Here is a 17,678-nt window from a genome sequence, read left to right as displayed (position 1 = left end):
CGGCGCCCCCCGCCCCGGAGCCGCCCTCCGGCGGGGGAGCGCTTCCAGTTGCGGCACTGCTGAGGTAGCGCTGCCGGCAGGAAACCTCTCTGAGAAGTGTCGCCTCTGCTGACGCCCTTAAAGCCAGTCCCTTTCGCCAGGAAGGAGAAGAGTCTGAGGCTGTGAGAGGAGCAAATTGCAGGGGAAGGTAGAGATTGTGGCAAACTTTCTAGCTGCTTCTGCGTGCTGCTACCTCAATGGTGGGAGTGTCTGGCCATAAGGAACTGCAAAGCCCAAACCTAAGAGCCCTGAGGCTCCAAAAAAGACTTCCAGCTGTCTTTAGAGGAGAAACTGCCAGCAGTGCAAGCTTTTGCATATACAGCTGAGTAGGTAAGTTGGGAACGGCACAGGTGGATTAAAAGCGTGGCATACCACAGATGCACGCTTAGAGAACCTCTTTCACAGAAGACCTCTACGTGTGAACTGGACAGAGACTGGGAAGAGCAATCCTACGCTTGCGGTCTCTTCCATTTCTAGAGTATGTATGTTTTACCTGTAAAATAGTCTTAATTTTACTCTTGAAGAGGCCCTTCTAATTAGGGAGGGCACCTGCTGTTTTGAGTTCTCTTGCAAATATGTAATGCATGGAACATACTTAGTTTGCTAGTAAAATTTTATGTTCTTGATATGGGCAATGTGTGCATACCACTTACAGCAGTACCACATATCTAATTTAACAGGAGGGGACTTCAAAATGCCTGACTTCAGCTCAGCAAGATAAAGGATTACCCTAAGGATCATAATGGTGTTGTAAAGGTGCATTGCTGTAGGGGTTTTTTGGGGTTTTTTTTTGTTGCTGTACGTCTGCTCCCTTGAAGCCACTCTTAAACTTCCTGAAGTGCAGCTAAACTAAACTTCTTGACTTAGTGGCAGAATACATTTCTATTAACATTGCATGGTTTCTGGATTAAATATAGCTCAAAATCCTTGTGAAAAGTAGTTAATGCATAATTTTCTGGCAAGATAATAAAACTCCTAAAATACAATGTAGACTAGCTGTTGTTCAGTTTAATCTATTTCTAATATTTTTATTTAATTTTTTAAGACCTTAGAAAATCAAATATCTATCTGTCCTCAAACCATTAACAGCTATTAATTTAAACACAGTTAATTATATAGCTGAGTGGTTCCATAGAGGTATTAGCATAAACCGGGCAGGTGCACGATATTTTCTGAGACAGTAGGCCTTACAGGAGTTTTGCCAAACTTCACTTTTAAGTTGCATTTATTAAATGGTTTGCCTAAAAAACAAACTGCTTTTCAAGTTACGTTTAATGTAGTTGCTTATGTATATTATTATTTGACAGGGCAGGTTTTTGGAGACTATACAGCCTTAGATACTTTGTCTATGAAACCAATAACTTACTCTTTGTTTTAACCTTACTTAAATGATCTAGGGCTTAATTTACTCGAAAGGTCAATGTGCTTGCTTCCATTTTTTTTTTTTCCTCTTGGATAGGATTTACATTGCTTTTCAGTAAAAATTTATAATCCATGTCTGATTTTAGAGCAACATATACTTGTGTCTCTGTCCTTCAGTAAAATATTCAGGTGTACCTGGTGTAGTATGTGCAGTCACAGGGGGTATTTGGACAAATCAAAGTGGTGGTGGTGGGAAACTTTAGGTGAAATTGTAAGGTGATGACAATAGTATGTAGATAAAGGCCCCTAATAAGATTGATTTCTGTACTGTCCTTGGAGTGAACTTATACAATGGAGAAATGGGAACTTGAAGAGAGCGAAGATGGATATTTTTTTTTTTCTGCTCTTAGGTTGGTAATCTGAATCTAGAATGACTTTATGTACCCCTAAATTTTAAATATTGAGCCATGGTTGGCATATTGATGAGCATCTATTTTTCTGGATCATAAAAGCGTCTTGTAATATTGTAAGACACAAAAATGATAGGGCTTAACAATCCTGTTTTCATAAACTAGTTTTCTTCTGAATTCAGAACTTAATGTTCTAAGTAGACATCAGAAGTATTATATCGTGGATGCAGTATTGTGAAAAACGTCCTATTTCCTTATCAATTAAAAAAAAAAACCAACCCCCACACACATACCTCCCTGTCTCTGGGCGAGCTGAATAAGAGACTTCATCTCAAGTATTTTTCATTCTAAAAAACAGAATTCTTTATTTACAGTGTATTAGTATACCAAATAAAAGCATGAAGACTGGAAAGTGTTGTATGGATTTTTAAGGATTAAATGAAAAATAATAAAAAAAATTAAAACAAGTGATGGATTTAAAAAATGGGTAAGTTTTCCTTAAGGACCAGGGAATGTAAAAGAAGGTTTTTGAAGAAATGGCTCATTACAGCTAAATCTCCTAGTATATAAGTGGACTTCGAAGATGCAGATATTTATAACACAATTGCATACATCTTGTTGGATTTTCTTCTAATTTTGGCGGGCTGTTGGCCTACAATGTTCTTTGATACTATTTGTGGGGAGTGAACAATACAGATGCTGTGACACTTTATTTAGCATGGATATGGTATTGCAGTAGTCCGAACAGATGCTGGGAAGATTAATGTAACACTAGGTCCACTGTCTTCAGAGATCTCTGACTGCTGGGAGGATTGTTTGTACCATGGACACCACTGTCCCCGAAGATGCTGCGGACACTAAGAATGTCAGGCATCCAGGCACCACTGTCCCAGCAGATGCTGAAGGCCTTAAGAGCTGCTGATGGGAAAGTTCTACACAGATAGCTCTGTCTTGTCCATTTTGCACCTGTTTGAAAGATATTTCTTAACTATACTGAACCCAACTGTTTTAGTGAGGCTCCAGAACTTGAATAACCACAAGCGTCTCCTATGTGAGGACACTTGCTTATGTTATCACTGTTTCCTTTCCCCAGAATAGGTCTTGTGTGAGGATATGTGCGATACAAAGAACAAAGTACTTCTTACCAATATAGTTTGGTTTGGAAGTCTACTTTATAGCTGTTGATACGAATTTTAATAGGACTAAACTGTATACTAAAACTAAATTAGCTTCAGGAAAACCTGTTACTTACCCTTTAGCTAACATATATGTAGTATCTGTAATACAAGGGGACTACTGTGCCTTGAGATCATGCTTGTGGTTGCTGAGTAAAACTAACTGCCTTACCGCACGTTAACCCCCTTTCAAAATACGCAGTGTCAGGTGTGGGTCGTCTTGTCTGCAGTCTGATGGCATTCAAAAATTTTGAAGTCTAGTCTGTTGTACAGATGAAGAAATTCAAATAGTTTGTCGGAGTATCTGAAGCTGTTGAGTTAATCATTGCAAACAGAATGGTTCTTAACAAAATGGTGTTCAGGTCTAAATCCTCAAAGAAAATAATTCTTGAGCATGATTACTCAGGAAAACTTCATTGCATTCACTCTGACAAGACAGTTTTATAGTAAAAAAGCACGTATTCAGTATTTAACTATTTAATTTTCCAGATAAAATACTTTTCCTCAGATGTGTAACCCTAGAAAAGGAGAACATCCTGTTCACTTGAAGGTACCTGAACAAAAAAGCAGGTGTCTTGCTTTCACTTACCTTCCACGGTTTATGGAGGTTAACTTGTGACTGCCATGTTTAAGTTTCAAGAACATCCCACTTATTCTTTATAAACTTCGTAAACAAAAACTAAGTTGCTGCTATCAGTGGAACTGTGAGGATTCCAAAGGGTGAGCTTTGCTGCTGCACGAAGCAATGTCTTACTATTCCTGGCTTTTGGAGCTGATTTCTTGCTGATCCCTTCTGTAGTCTTAGCTTTCCTTTTCTTTGTATATTCAGATTTCCTTAGGCTGAATCTTACTAGAATCCTATGCAATGTAGTAAGCTTCACACTAAGCTTTGCAGTGTTTTTGTGTGTCTGTGGTTACCGATGCAAAGTGAAGTAAGGTGGTACACCTGTTCTGCCTTGAGGAAAAGATGCTGAGCCTTTTGGGTGCAGCACTGAATGTTTTGGAAAGTTGCATCAGCTTAACTTGGGTGATTTAAGCTGAATTGATGCAGAGCATTTATGGACACTTTTGCTTAAGAATGGCTAAATATAAAATAAATTCATTCAGGATTATTTTTGATTTAGCAGTAGTCTAGAATCTTAAATGGAGCATGTAGAGTTGAACTCAGTTTCTTGGATAAGACATAGGCATATCGTGGCTGAAACGGAATAGAAAAGTTTGGAGTACAAATAATGATTAAAAGTGTATCTTCAGTTACAATAATGTTACTTTGATGGTGAAAGAGATGGTCGTCATGAAAGAAATCAAACAAAGCGAGCAAAACAAAACCAGGAAGCTAAGTATACTTAAGCTGTTCACTCTAGTCCCCCATCTGAGAACTTACAAACTGCCTGCAGCAGTTTGTAATCATTGGTTTTCAGAACCCCCCCAGGCAGTTGGTAATGTTCTTGATGAAATACGATGTTTCAGAGGCAGGTTTACATGTTACTTGACATAAACCAGTATGTCCCATGTAAAGTTATGTAACTTTTATTCATTTGGGAGAGATGCTCTTTTTGCCTAGTGTCTCTGTTGCTATCTTAGGCCCAGGTCAGTCTTGCTACTCAAATGTTGTAAACTCAAATGTTCCAAGACTGAAGTTTTAAGTTCTAATATGGGTTAAATCATACTGGTATGTTTATTCAGTTTTTGTCTTTATGCAAGTTCTGATGGCAAAGTGTCACTGTGAACTAGCAAAACTTACTGGAGTTTGCATTTGTAGAGTGTAACTTACGGGAGGTTTTCTTTTATTTTGTTTAATCACAGATCTCTGGTGTTCATGCCTCTAATACTAGAACTTAAATTTGGTTGGTTGGTTTGTTTTTCTTTTTAAAGTCTTGGTTAACTGTAAAATAAGTTGGAGTTTGTAACCCTGTCAGAGTGCAGGAATCTGTCCAGCCTCAAAGAACATGCTTCTAGCAGAGGCTATCTAGAACCTGGATCTTTTAAGACCTAGCTTAAAGCCATAAGCAAAAGGTAATGGTTTTCCTTTATTGAAGTGTTATTACAAGTGTTTTGGCATATGTTATCTCCCCAATATATCTTTAATAGAACACTTGCATCTGTAGAAGTCCTTTATTAAGAAGTCACCTGCTTTTACTGATTGTTTTTTCCTGTTGAAATATGTTTGCATTTCTTAGTTTTTCTCTCTTTAGAGCTTTTATTCTGCTTAGCCTCCTAAGATCTTAAACTGTTGTGTGATGAGTGCTGAGTGATTTCTCACAATTAGTTTCAATTATGTGAAATGTACATAACAGTGACAAAATGTTTACTTATGCACACACCCAAGTTCCTGCTTATGTTCACTCTAGTCTGGACAGTTGGTTAGTGGAGCAGAGCTAAATAAGGAGACAGTCTCCTTATTTAGGTGACATAATTTGCTAAAGAGAAACAGCAGTAGAGAAGGTCATGCCTCATAGTTGTTAGTTCTGTCTTTCATGTGGAGGGCATGATATAATCCTATAGCTCGTTGATAGTTCTAATATATTTCTACGGTAATTACAGCTCATCTGATTTTTTTTTTTTTACTTCCCCCACATCAACCTTGTAAATGGGAAACAGCACTTGCTGTTTGTAGATGCTTTATAAAGGTGCCAAATACCACTGCCTGTGTCTTGGTTTGAGACTGAACACAGACTGTATTGAAGCAAACTGTTCCCATCACTGCTGCTGTCTCAAAAGGACATTTTAAAAACTGGAATGCTGTGTTACTGTCTTAACAGTGCTAACTTAATGTAAAATTCTGTTGTTTCATCCTGTGCCAGTTATTCTGGTTCAAATTTATGTATTACAATTTCAATATAAAACCAAAAGCATTTAAACTGAAATTTTCAAAGCAAATTTTTTCTTGTTTGATGCTGAGAGAAATTAGTTGCTATGGATCTACTTTGGATTAGTTCATACTTACTAGTTTTTCTGGTAAATTACCTTTTTCAGGAGTGTATAGGAACTATCAATATGTTGTAGCTTAAGTTAATTCGTGTTACTTTTAGTTCCTATGTATTAGGAGCCTGACAAAATTCCTATCAAAGCTCGTGTTTTTTCCTATTGTCATAATACTGTACTAATCTGTAAGGATGCTATTTAGAGTTCTTTACAGTGCTGTTCTCAGAAGCATGAACTTGTCTTCATTTGATTTCACTCTGATTTTATATACTATTTTGAGTGTGTCACTTGACAAGAGTTCATTCCTGTCTTCTGGCATATCACCTTGGTCTTGTTAGAGGCTCATGAGCACAAAACTTGGCTCTACTTAATAAGTAACAAGGCCAATTTAAGACACTTGCTCAGCTGCAGTTATTGGAGGAAGTGCAGACGCTTAGTCTGCTGTGTTTTCACTGAATTTTTGTTTCTCTACATATGTATACTTTGCATGCAGCTATAGGGAGTGATTTTGAAATCTTTTGAAAAAAACAAACAACTCTACTTGATGTGGAAAACGTGCCAGAAATCTAAAGGTGGTCCTCCAAAGTGAAGTTGTGTTTCTTTCCGTTCTGTGAGAAAGAGGATTGACTGAAATGGTTTGAATCCTGTATTGACTGTTAAAAGCGATCCTGCACTAAAATGGAAAACCAACTCTTTTCAGTGTTTTTGTTTTCCTAGAAATATGTTAACTTCCATGATGGACTTCAGTCTTAAGAGGAAGGACTGTGGCATACTGTTTGGCTCTGAAGCAAGAAGTATTAAAAGCATTGCTCCTTCTAAGGTGCCATACTGAACTTGGAAGTTAATATGAAGACAACTTACTGAAGAGTTGGGTGTTACAAGTTTAAACTTCTGTCCGCTGCAGTGATTGTATTCTGAATTTGCAGATGCTATTTAAAATTTATCATCTTAGAAGTATTTATCACCATGAAATTGAATACTCCATATGCTATATAGCTGAATGGCAAGCTCTCTCCACTGAGGATAGCTTATTTTTTTGTGGTAACCATGGTCATCAGCTTCTCCTATGCAGTTCTTAAAAAAACTGGCTAAGCTATTTTCATGCGCGCAAGCAGGCATAAGTAGTCATTTCTTCTGTGTAGAACAACTTGTCTATGTAAAGTAGGGTGGAATAATGTGTATGTCTATGGTAAAAGTCAGTAAGTTGTAATGACTTTTGAAAGTTAGAAAGATGGATGAAATACATCTCAGCCTGCCAGCCATGGGACAAGGCACAATGCCTGTCAGATATCAAAGCTAAAGTAGTTGGGCTAAAGAAATACTCAGCTCTAACAAAAATCTAGATAGTTACACTTCTTGCTCTAAAAGTATTTTGCATTGATAAGTAGTGTTTCTTTTTTTAAAAGCATAATTCTGCAGATTTCAGGCAGTTTATGCTTTCCTGTGTACACTGCTTTCTAGTCATTGGACAATCTGAACAAGATAAGTAGCTGTCTGGCTTAGTTTTACTCTGTAGGATGAATGTTCCCATAAACAGTTTCTGGTTGTTTTTTTTTTTTTTTTTTCCTTAATTTGGACTTAGAGAAAGTTTAAAATAAACTCTTAAATATCACAGGGTTTGGACTAAACTCTTTAGCTCTCTTATATTTGAGGAGCTCAGTACTGAATGACTCAAGTTAAAATGGGACACTGTTCCCCTTCATGGGCCTGGAGTGCAGAGAAGAGCTGCAGTAAAGCAGGAGCTCTCTGTTCTATTGTGCTGCATTAAGGGCAAACACTAGAAATAATTCTTTTACCTTACCCACAACTTACTTTTGAGTATGCATGCGTGCCTTCTTCCTATTCTCCCCCTGCATCCTGTTGTAGTGAAATCAGACACAAAGCTTTTAGCACTGCAAGCCTTTCTAGAACGTGTTTAAGGCAACACAGTTTAGTGAAAATTTGACTGTGGTGCATGTGACTGCAGAAAAGGTTGTTGGTTATCAAAGTCTGTATTTCAATTATAAGGACAGCTACAAGAGGAGTATTGTGCTTAGGCCTCACATAATTTGCTCAAAGAACTACTATCTTGATTAATCTTCCATAACACACACTATTATGAAAATGCTTACTCTGGTTTTAATGATTTGTATTACTCAGCAGGTGTTAGTCTGATATGACATAGCTTATGATTTGGTCACGCGTTGCTGAGAATAGAACATGAAAAGTCTACTTACACGTGTATTATAGTGATATTCTATAGTGTTTTCAATTAGAATCAGGTTACAAGCCTTTCTCCTTTCATCAAAAGGCTTGTAAACTGCAGGACACAGTATTTTTGTTGTTGTATATTTGTGATAGTGTGATTCAATGGAGTAAAAGACAGTCTTAGTGGACAGAAAATACATTGTTATTTAGGATGACTTTTTTGTCTTGTCGCTATTATGACTGTTTTAAAACACTATTTCTACACCTCTCATCTCCTCTTTTCATGAGTCCTATAGGTCTAGGACAGTTCGTAGATGGAGTTAAACAGCAAAGGCAGCCTCTGCTTCCTTTTTTTTTGCCAGTGCTGTGTCACTTCGTAACTCCAGGTATGTGAATTGGAAGTACGTGTACATCTAGAAAACCTCTTCACTTTCTTAGTTTAGAATTTCTTGGGCATTGTTTGAACTATGAAGCAGCTGCTGCTTGTTTCTCTGCTAAGTCTCACCATCTTTGACACAAACTCATTATGAGCAAAATGTCAGACTTAGTCTGAGAGAACAGATTGAAATGTTTCACGTGAAGCAAGTCTTTCTGGGGAGTTGAAGGCATGTAGGGTAGTTGTACTTGTGAATTGACCTATACTTTAGTTCAACAGGACCTTCTTCCTGAGGAGATCAAGGCATCAAAACTATTTAATCAATTTTGACCTAATGTTTAATGTGCAGCCTGATGTAACTTAAGTCTAGCCTTGTCTGAGAGGACCTTTTTGTCTGTGTTTACCTCTTAGCCAGGCAGCACCTATAGAGTGGTTGCCCATGAAGTATGTTTGCGGATAATCAGGCTGTATTTCAAATAGACCTTCACGTTGGTACATGTCAAACAACATATACCCTCTTACCTAACAATTCAGAATGGAGGTAGTACTTTAGAGAAAGTATGTAGTACTGTGAGCACCCTCTTGTCTTGTGTTATTCTGCCTCCTGTATGTGTGATGAAAATGGTTTGTGTAGTTAAACTGAATAGTAACTTGTTCCCTAGTTTTTGTTTGGTTTTGGTGTGTGTTTGTTTGTTTTAGGTTGCCTGCTGTGAAGTCCACACTTTAGCTGAAATACTGAGGGTTCGTGGGAACTTGAGTTCTTGCTGGAAAGTGTCTCAATATGTGTGTATGAATATTCAGTGGTCTGGTGTCTGAACATACTTAAGAAATTTTACTGTGAATTCTGACTCTGGACACTTCAGGTGACTGCCCTGACTGATTCCTTGCAGAGTAAGGGATCACAGCTTGTGCCATCATAGGGCTGTTGCCCCATAGAAGCAGAGTTGAATAGGTCTCAATTCTGTCCAAATCTGTTTCATAAATCTTACTGTCAGACATGAGGGAACTTTGGGAAGCTGAGAGCTTTTTCTGAATGGTCCTTTTAGGTTAGTTAATTACTCTGTTGGAATTGAACTATTTCAGAGTTGAAGATGATATAACTTTTTTGAGTGTATGCTTTAGTATAGCTATCCTAGGAATTTAGGAAGAAACATTTTTGACTTTGGAAGATGTCTTTACTCAAAGGATATGACGCTCCTTTTCTGCTTATGACCCACACATCTGGTATTCAATACTTAACGCATATTGTGAGCTGCTTTATCGTAAATAAAAGGAAATCAGGTTGTGCTCAGAGGCTGGACGTGATTTTCAGGCTGACTTGTTTCCTGGTCTTTGCTGGAATGCTAACACTACTATGTAGAAAACCTGTTTCTTGTGTGTTTGTCTTGAGTGAGATACTGAATGGTGGGAACTCATCTAGGAGGTTTTAAGAAGGGATAATATATCTGCTGTAGGGCATAGGTCCTGCTTTCTGAAGGACTTAAACTGTGAAATTCTAACTCAATTTGTATCTTATGCCAGAGCAGCATTTTGCATTCCTTGTGGTGTAAAGACTTTTTTTAGACAGTTTCTTTAAACTTTTTTCATATGTGCATACTATTAAAAGAGCTTCTGGTTATTTAAAAAAAAAATCCAACAGAAAAAGACTCTTTGACTTCTTAAAAGTCAAAGTACTAGGAAGTGGCAAAAATAGATTGGCTCTGGGACTTCAGATAAATTCCTTCCGTTCTTTTTTAAAAAAAAAAAAAACAAACAAAAAACACAACCAAAACAACAAAAACCACTCAATACGTGGGTAACTTGTGATCCACTATCTTTGTTTATACAGATATACAATAGAGATAACTGTACTTCATGCAGTTAAATAAAATTAACATTGACCTGTAATATGAGTTAAAATTGCATGGCCTAGACTGTTTGCATGAACTAACTCTAATTATTACTGCTGCACTGAGGGGGGGTGGAGCAGCTTAACATGGGGTGGAATTTGCTAGCATCCCAGCTTGACTTCTGCTTCCAGCTAAATAAAAGATGCCCTTCTGGGTGGCAGCTTGTATGGCAAGTCCTGAACCAGCCCCATGTTTGTATCTTGTCTTGATAAAGCAGTTTTAAGAGATCACATGAGCTGGGATTAGCATAGAATGTTTCAGGCCATCTTCTTGGGCTCCCTCAGCTGTCATTAACATCTTAGTACCACTCAGATGTTAGGGTTGTAGCCTAATGTACATGGGTCTCTTGTTTTCTTCCTAATTGGTTTGCATTAGTCTAGAGGGCTTTTGTCTCTCTCCTTTGCAGTCCTGTAATTGCTACTGTGGAGGCGTTTCTTATTATACAACGTCTGTCATGCAAGGCAGTTCATATTCACATTTAATATTGTCCTTGTCATGTTGTGAGGTAAAGTATTATCTTCTGTGCTTCAGTTAGGCAGCTATGAAATTGTGAAGTTGTCTACTTCTTAAAGTAGCGACTATCAAGTGAAATCGGCATGGTTGACCTTTTAGATTAAGTCCCTGTGAGACTTCCCTTCATGCCCTTTGCTGTCTCTCTAGGATAGATGTGAGTTCTTAGGGTAGTATTGGCGCCACTGATAATTGGATGCACTGTCCTACTCCTGGCGAGGAGAGGAGAGTAGTTAAGAGCAGAGGCATGTGCAGCAGCTCTAGCTGTGAAATGGCCATGCAGCACCCGTTCCTGGAAGAGCTGATGTTAGCAGAGGCTAGATTCTGCAAGCTCTTGTGCTGGCCTGTGTTTAGCTAGGTAGGTACCTTAACAAGTGGCCTGGATTGCTGTAGTGCTATATTGATGAAAGCTCTTGAAATCCAAGTCACTCTAGTGTCTAGCTTTCAAGTTCTGCTCTAGACAATAATTCTCTCAGATTATGTCGATTTGCCCTAAAGATAGAAGGTAATTTCTGAAGCCAGTACGTGAACTGTGGTTGCCGATACATGCAAATTGCTTTTGGCATAATTGACGTTTTTGAGGAAGATTAATGCAGGGACACAGCAGAAATAGCAATATGTAATCAGATGTCTTTCTTCATGAGAAGACACTAGTTTGTAGACTGGAGTAATTGTTTTTACTGTGCCATAATTTTGCTGAGTTCTGCGTTGTCTTCTTTTAAAACTGATTACACTATTTCTAGTTGAACACTTAGTTCTTTCCTTAGACTTTTGTAACTGATCACGTGGAATTAATTGATTCACAACTTATTTACTCTACACTATGGTTACTTGGCACATCACTGGTCTTGGTGAGTCTAGAGATGAGACTAACTTAAACTCTTAAACAGCTTTGTCATCTGCAGTTCTGGCTGCTGCAGTGTGTTTTGGGGGAACAGTTTATAGAATCTGTTTGTCACCTTGTAGTTAGCCTTTCCACATTTCAGCTAGTCTGCGTAACACCTCTTTATATCCTCCTTTTCCCCTCTAAATTAGTGTGTATATATAGATATCTGGCTGGACATGGGATAAGAATGCTTTAAAATGCTTTTTGAATCATTGTTATAAAATGCTTTCTATTAGAAGTTTTAGAGCTCTAGGACCTCACATGAAAATATGACCAAGAACTATGAAATATATTTGGAAATAACTTTTTCCAAATGTCCTTTCTGAAACATCTTGTTTGATCATACATTCTTTTCTGCTGGCCCCCTTTTCCCCCCAAATTTCTCATGAACGGTAAGACAAATGTCAGAACTGGACTTGGGTTCCAGCTTGTGTTTTTTACTGTGGAAATAGTATCTTGACTCAATTTAAAGTGATAGTAGTGTTACTGTTCAAGTCTTTAAACAAAGAAATGGAAAATAAACAGTATTCAGCTGCATGCAGCATGCTGGGCAACTGATACAAATGCCATTTAGCAGACAGTTTGATTGCCCAGCTTGTATTTTCACCTCACATTCACGCTTGATTAGTTTGAGTGATCATTTATTTTCCTATACTTCTGAAGATAACAGGTTCAATGATGACTAGAAGCCTCCCTTGGACATAACAGATAGCTTAAGGTGTGGAAGTTGCTACCTGAGGTACACTGAGGGTACAGTGTATTATAAAAGCATTCTATGTAGATTCAGAGTAACCTCAGTACTTTCACACCAGATTTTACCAATTGGTAGGATAAGATCAGTATAACTCCAGTGATTAGATTATTAATTTCATTTGTACCTTTTTAGACATGCTGTAGATATTACAAAGCAGTTGTCTAATGCTACAATGAGAGATTCTATTGATGGCTTCTCAAGGAGCAAGGCTGAAGATGGTACTTCCTGTTTTCTTGCAGGAATAGTTTTAATCTTGCAACTTTAGTAAATAGGAATTTGGGATGAGCATCACCAACTTTGTTCTTTAAATCCTTTTTAAAAGCTTTAAAAAAGCAATGAACTTCTCAAACATTAGGTGAGAAAGGGAAGGAAAATAAATGAAAGGATTTTTGGGAATGGTAAAAGCCTTTATGCTGAGCCTCACACGAGGCTCGGCATAAAAGATTTCATTATTGTGGTAATGTTCAATGCAGGGTTGTTAAATGCTGGAGGATAGAAAATGTTTCTTAACCAAAGGCAGGGAATAGTGAGGAGAGGTTTGAATTATTTCGGAGATGTTTAGTTAGGTACTGAGGTAAATAGTAGCTCTGTGAGGGGCAGTAAAAACACATTAATAGTGTTCTCGGCCTCTTCTTCTGACCTGTAGGGTGAGGCTCAAATGGAGATAGCAAAATGTCTGGGAATGGTATTACAGAAAGAATTTGGGTGATAGTTGTAATTATTTTCTACTGCTGTCCCGCTGTTACCATCCTCTTGAAACTTTACTTAACAATGATACCCAGTATTGTGGGGAGATAAGTGTGCCAGGCAGGACGAGATAATTCTAAGGAAACGTGTTCTGTTCATCAATCTGTGGCAGAAACAAAAATGAAGAAGGAAGTGTTGAAGTGCATAGTACTTAAGTGTTTAGTATTTAAAGCTAAACAGTGTCTTCTTCCCTGACTAATTAAATAATATAAAAGGGAAATGTTTTTTCTTGTCAGCATAATGTGGAAAGTATTTTCTTCTATTAATAGAAAAATCTTGAGCAAATGGAACACTTGAACAAGTTTAAGGAAGCTTAGGTTGTGATGACTTTTTTTGAACAGTTTTAACTGTGTAGTGCTTAAGCTTGATGGGTAGAATTTGAGTGAAAAATGCAGTTACATATAGGAAACAATATAATTTTGGTTATTGCAAATTGGAAGCTTGAATAATATATTAAGAAAGGGTTCTGTGCTGTTGTTCTAATCCCCTACATAAACATCTGTGTGGGTTGATCATGGCAGTCACTGAAATTGCTCAGTAGTCTTAACTTCTTGGTGTTAGAATTAAACTTACCTGGTTTTATTTCTGAAAGTGTGGCATAAGAAGCTGCAAAAAAAAAAAAAAAAGGGAAACAAACATTCAGTTTGTGAGCTGGACGTAGATTTGGGTATCTGAGCCTGTGAACAAACAGCTTGGAAAACGTCTGAGTATTTCCATCTCTATTTTACTGGGGGTGTTGGTTGCGATGTGAGAGCCTTATGCTGATGCTGCTTGGTAGTAGGTGGGAGGTGGGGTTTGGAACTGGTAATTGTGGCAAGAAGGTAGAGGGGAAGACCAAAATACGGAGCAGATCATGTTTCATGATCAGTTTCAGCCAATCTGTGTGTTTACCGTCAATGATAGAGGATGTGTCGTGTCTGTATCATCCCTCTTAACTAATATTCATTAAGCTTTCCAGGCAGCTACATCAGAGTTGAGCAAGCTGAAAACTATCTAGGAGTTTTTGCGGGGGAGAGAGAAGGTATTCTGTGACTCTCTCTTGATTTGTTTGACAGTGTGTAGTGTGCTAGATTTTTAGTGTTGGCACAGGGGGTAAAACACTGATCGGGAAACATACACAGGATACCCTAAGAAAAGGAGGTGGGGGGAAGGAAAGGAGGTATTACTGTTTCTGAAAAGGGGTGTTTTGATTGCTTGAGCCTCTGAACACAACAAGTGTTGCTCCTATGCAGAGATCCATAATTTGTAATGTGCCAATCGAACCGAGAGATATGTGAAATTAGCTTATAGTATGATACTGATCAGTTTTAAATATGCCTTGTCCTGAGAATTCATGTGGTGTCTTTCTGCTATCGCTAGGTGAGGATTACAGTTAATCGTTGTCTCTTTAATGTCATATGCCTTGTAAGGACTAATGTCTGTATTAGACTTTAGTTAAATGAGTTATGAGGTATAAACAGCTGTGTATACTTCAGTGCTAAAATAGCTCTTGTCTGGGTTGTACAACTTGTGCATGTATTCCTTACTTATTACCTGCTAGTGTTGTAAAATACTCTGCAGATTTAAGCAATTATTGTCCTCTCACTTTAAACTTTTAGGAAGAGGGTTCTTACTGCTGCAGGAAATACTTGAGAATGTTCTCATAAATGTGACCTCTTATTTTGGAGTTGGCACTGCTGCTTTTTGGGAGTAGCACGGGAAAAATTTGAGAGGCATTATCTTAATAATTACCCAAGTATTTTTAGGGTGTATCACTGATAAATTTTACTCTAAGTGTGTGACTTCCTCTTTTAGCTGCCTGATGGCTGATAAACTGTAGCAGAGTCACTTTAAAGCACACATTAGTCACTGTGATTCCCCACCGCCCTGTCCTGAAAGTGGTGACTAATCTCTGGGTCTGACTTTCCATTATGAAGCGCAACCTTTACCCTTGGTAACTAGGTGGAGGATTTCACCAAACAGTCTAAAACATTCCTGCCTTCTGTGCCGGGCCCCTCACCCCGCAGCCAGTAGTCTGCAACTTTTGTGTGAGCTAGAAAGGATGTGGGACATCAGATGTGCTGCTAGGCTCTTAACAAATCTTTCAACCTTGCTGTCTCTTTGAGAAGAATCTTGCTTTGGGAGGTGGTTCTTCAACAGTGTCTGCAAAGCTATAGCAGAGAGAAAGCAATTAGCAGTGAGAAGCCTGAGATGCTCAGACAGCAAACTACATAAAAGCCTGATGATCCAGAGGTTTCCTTTGGCACTCTTTCAAAATTATTTTGCCTGATAAGACTGAGGTAGTACAGTGACTTCCACTCTTTGTAGAGTGTTTAAAACAGTAATTTTTAATTAATGGAAAAAAGGATGTAAGCCCAACATTTCTTTGCAATGTTACAAAATATGCAGTGATAGAGCACCTTTTGTGCCTTTATTCAAAAGCAGCTGATTCAGAGCTTAAGTATCGATTCAGTTTAGCAGACTTTTCTGTCCAGATCTGAAATACTGAAACAGGCTCATTTTGGAGAAGATGAATTAAGTAGGCAGAAAACTTATTCTTAATCTCATTTTTCTGGAGTGAAGTAGTTGTGAGGGAGTCTTTAACCTCTTGGAAAAAGGTCAATATTTCTTTCGGTTCTGTTGAAAAGGGATTTAGCAATGTGCATTGGCAGTGAAGGCAGCCAGCGCTATTCTGAGCTGTATTTAATAGCAGCATAGGCAGTATTATAGGGAAGTGGTTATTCCTCTCTGCTCAGTACTTCTTAGCTGTATCTAGTTTTGGGTCCTCGATCCAGGAAAAACATAAACTGGAGGCAAGCCCAGCGGAGGGGCCATCAGGGTGGTTAGGAGGCTGGAGCATAGGCCCTGTGAGGGGAGGCTGGGGGAGCTGGGTTGCTTCAGCCTGAAGAAAAGAAGGCTCTTCAGCCTTCTCAGCAGCCCCTTCATATCTTCAAGGAGGTCATCAGGAACATCAGGGCCAGACTCTTCACAGTGGTGGGAGGATGAGGCACAAGGGGCATAACTTGTAATAAGAAGTAGATACAAAAAATGTAGATCCAAAACAAAACCCAAAAAAACACCACCACCACCAACAAACAAAACCAAACACCCACCAACTTTCACTGTGAGAACAGCCATGCAGTGGAACAGGCTGTCTGGAGGGGTTGTGCATCTTTGGAGTTGTTAAAGGTACAGCTGGATGAAGCACTGAGCAACCTAATCTGATGTCATAGCTGATCCTGGCCAGAAGCCTAGAGACCTCCTGAGGTTTCTTCTAACCTGGATTATTCTGTAAGCACTTCTGATTCTACAGATAGGACTCTGACCATTCTCAAAACCTCTGTTTTAAGAAAGACTGTTAGTCTGTAAATAAAACTGTCTTTGTTTATGCTATATACATGTGGATTATTGCCAGAATGAGTTACTCTAGCACTAAAAGATAACAAATAATTGCCATTTAACAGATATTGTGACCTTGGTTTTTAAAAGATAAGGATAAATAACCGGGAGGAAAATCTAAGCCTGTCACAGTGTCAGGATACGAAGCACCTTTAAAGAGCATCAGGCTCTTAGTTACCAAATATGATCCTCTGGAGTCTGGGGACCAAACAGTTGAAGAGTTTGAAGATGCCTTCACACGATTAAGGCAAACCTACTCAGCAGTGTTCAGAATGATAAAAGACCTCAAAAATACTTTTTCTTTCTTGCTTAGGTAGTCAATGGGGTCCTGGTGAGTGCTCTTAAGGAAAAATTTACATATATTTTACATATATTTATTTATAATCTACATATTTACACGTACGTGGGTGTGAATATTATTTGTGCTTTTTGGGACATACTGTTTCAGAAACCTGGCACTGGTGTGGAATACACTGAAACTAAATGCCAGGAAAATGTAAATAATATGCTTCTTACTTTTAAGAGGTTGAAGAAATAGAATTCCACAGAACTGGTAAAACTTGGATTGTACAAATAGATAACCAGTAACCTTGAAGCTTTTTTCCCCTCTGTCTGGGTAAGCGTAGGGATTTAGTCCTTAAGACAGCTTCTGTTGGTATGTTAGTAATCCTAAATGAGAGAATTGCAAAATCCCCCTCTCAAGCGGTAGGGGGAGTTATCTGCTCTATTTCTACTACTGAAAAGAATTTTATAAAAAGCATTAACTATTTACCCTGTATAAAAGTTGAAATTTATTGCAAGTGACAATATGATGATAATCTTGGTTCTGAGAGCATTTGAATGAATGGTACTTCTGTAATACAGCTTTATCTTACTTGCACTTCTTTAGCATCACAGCAAGAAATATGTTGGCAGCCTATTAGAGAATGTAGATAAACTTGTAACTTTTAGATAAACTGCAATTCACTTTGTGCATGTATTTATATATTGTAAGCATAAACATTGTACAGCTGAAAGATGAACACAGCTCTGAAAATATT

The sequence above is a fragment of the Fulmarus glacialis genome, unplaced genomic scaffold (genome assembly GCF_000690835.1).
Source record: "Fulmarus glacialis isolate BGI_N327 unplaced genomic scaffold, ASM69083v1 scaffold33775, whole genome shotgun sequence".
In the NCBI taxonomy this organism is placed as follows: domain Eukaryota; kingdom Metazoa; phylum Chordata; class Aves; order Procellariiformes; family Procellariidae; genus Fulmarus; species Fulmarus glacialis.
The sequence above is the reverse complement of the archived record's forward strand: the minus strand, read 5'-3'. Positions refer to the sequence as shown.